The sequence below is a fragment of the Pygoscelis adeliae genome, unplaced genomic scaffold, assembly GCF_000699105.1.
Source record: "Pygoscelis adeliae isolate BGI_AS28 unplaced genomic scaffold, ASM69910v1 Scaffold771, whole genome shotgun sequence".
NCBI classification, from domain to species: Eukaryota; Metazoa; Chordata; class Aves; order Sphenisciformes; family Spheniscidae; genus Pygoscelis; species Pygoscelis adeliae.
In genome coordinates this window covers 110,204-113,221 of record NW_008824136.1, presented here as the reverse complement: position 1 = coordinate 113,221, position 3,018 = coordinate 110,204, and positions in this window count along the sequence as shown.

Genomic DNA, 3,018 nt, shown 5'->3' with positions numbered 1-3,018 from the left:
CTATAGCTAAGGCGACGCTGGTCCCTCAGGCCAGTGAGTGCTCCAGTTTTTTCCATGATTTTGGAGAGAATGAGCCAAACCACCGCAGCCCGCAGCCACACAAAGCCCATCTGGTGCCTCCTGTGCAGAGGGACCTCGCTGAGGGCCCGTTACATTCCCAAAGTTTACCCTGAGACATTCTGGGATGCGTAATTTGGACAAGCGATATAAAAAGCGCATGGAAAGTTTGTTTTTTCTAGCGTGCTCCGCCTGGCTCCAGAGCAGCTGTCGATGGATTTCCCCAAGCCTCACTCAGCCTTATCTTTGGAAGAATACACTTTGCACTTGAGCAACGGGATTTTGTCATCTGTTTCACAGATCTAGGATCACATTCGTATCACACCTCTAAATATAGCCAGCAGGCCCGTGAGTCAATAGTGCTAGTCAGAATTAGACGGATACAACCAAAGGCAATCAGGGCTGGATCTTCTTTCTTTTGCGTGTGTCTGGTTTCTACTAAAGTAGCATCAATACCTGTCTGGCTGTAGTTTAAGAAACCAGCTAATATCTCTGGTCTACCAACAGGGAAGTCATCTAGTAGCTGAAGATAAAACAATCTTAGCTTACTGTAAACACCCACCATAACCACCATTATTGCTTTATTTTCAGGATGGCCACCAGCTACTCGTTCTCCTTCCCTTCCCCATTTCCTTGTACACACATTATCGCTGGGCATTAGCAGATGGAAGAGCGAGTCAGTACAAAACGAATCTCTGCAAGTTTTCCCAAGGAAGGCAGGATGGCAAAACACAATGGCAGCATTCATACCACCAGTTATGCCAACCGTGCCTTCATTGTTCTGCAAAACAAAACAAATTCAAAGAGAGACATGTTGCAAAATGATTTCAGCAACAAGAAGGAATCCCTCTGCCAGCAAAAAAGGGAAATTGAAAACTATTAATTAAAAAGAGTTGAGAAAACCATTAATAAAGAAATGAGTTGTTTGAACTCTAGCTAGCGTATGAACTAAATTAAAAATCTCCTGCTGTCAACGCTGTGCCTTCTGCTGTCCTTGGGAATAAGGGGAGAGGGACAATGGGAAAGGAGTGGAGATGACCAAGATGGAGGGGGCAATCGAAAAAATAACAGATGTAGTAAAGCTGCAGGAAAAGAAATCGCCCTATCTCATATGTTTATAGCTTGGCCCTTAAATAAGATGAGGTCTAGTCAAAGCTTTTCCTTTTGTCAACCATATGGACACCATGGGTCGTTGGGCCCTGGAAGCATCGCTCGGGCTGGCAGCAGCGGATGGAGGAGCGGTGCTGAGCTCTGCCCTGCCAGGCTCTCAGGGGTCCTGCTTTACTCCGGGAACTATCCACCAGGCCAACTGCAGGAGAGGACGTGCCAAATCTGAAGTGAAATACTTACTGCCTGTCTGGAATGCAAAACTCATAATGCTTCGCCTGCATTTGACAAAACCCCAAACGCAGAGCTGCTGAGGAAGCAGCCAAAATGGAGGGAGGCCGAGAGTTGAAAGAACCAGAGAGAAGATGCGTGCAGAGATGAGCTCCTGCAGTAACGCCAGCAGTCTGAACTTACCTGGGTGCTGCTGTTCTGAATTGTGATGTATTGTTTATATTTACCTCCTAATAATTTTTACATTAACAGCAACTGCTTTTCTGACCAAAGCTTTGTTTTTGGATTGCCATTGCCATATAAACTCACAATATTCACGCTTCCTTTATCAAACAATAGTTCCATCCCCTTACATACAAGATGTTGAAATGACTGGTCTTACGTAGCTACCTGCCTTACAACTGAAGAAATTGTGAACAAGCAAATTTTTGTCACAATAACGGCTTTATAGTGAAGTGATAATGTTGCAGGGCAGCAATTGCATTTTGGGGATGAACGTGTGTATATGTACTCTAAGGTCAAGAAGCAAGGTGCTTGCTTATAATGGGAAATGGAGTTTGAAATTTCACTTTCTGTTGAGCCTAATTTGAGAGTTTATTAACTCATTAGGTCTAATCCTGTGCATGTTAGTCATCTGGACCCTTTTCATTATTTTCGATGGGTTTCAGATCAAGAAAAAACCCAACTTGTGTGCTATATTAACTAAGTAGGGATCAAATTTCAACAGAACAGGTTTACCTCTGGTATATCTGGACTCAGGTAGTAAACTCTAGGGACTATATTTTAATTACATTACAAGTTATATGGTGTAACTTGTGCCTTTCTCCTTATCCTTATTAAATGATTCATTCTTTTCTAAAGCTCTGCTAAGGTTCGTAACTCACAGCACATTCCAAAAATCATTTGTGTTTTGTCTAAAAAACTCCCTCCATTTAACAAGTAAGCGCAGTACCATTCACTTTATTGTGACAGTTCTGGATCTAGTATCATGACGACGTGGCAGAAGGCCTGACTTTTATTTATTCTCTTCCATTTGCTATTTTTATTGTATTCCCCTCCCCAGGCTACACAATACCAGTCTTTTCAAGCTGTCTTTCACCATCTGTCTCCAAACTTCTCAGACTTTTTTTTTAAAAAAAAAAAAAAAAAAAAAAAAAGCAGCGACCTTCCAAACCCTGGTTCAGGTGTGCAGACCCCCAGGGACAGCTGAGACAGGGTTAGGCCTCGCTGGAGTGGCCGGTGACCATGGCGCCGTCCTGATGTATCCCATGTTAGAGCTGCTGTGTATAAAATTAATAAACTAATAAATCAATTTTAAAAACACATCCCTCGAAATACGGACAGTGTTTTGAAACACGAACCCGAAGAGCACGTGCCAGCCCGTGCAGATGGTCTTGTGCGTGGGGCCGAGGCGGGCAGGAGGCGCCCTCCCTCCTTTTTGGGGTGAATGGCGGTAAACCCCAGCCCTTCGGGTGAAACTCAGCAATTCTGCGAGAGGCTGAAGGGCTTTTGGAGGCTCCTCCACGGTGTCTCGTGTGCCACCTCTAGGCTTCTCCCGACAGAGCGATTCTTACGGGGCAGGCGCGCGTTTAAACACGGTTTAATTTGTTTATTTTTACAGAC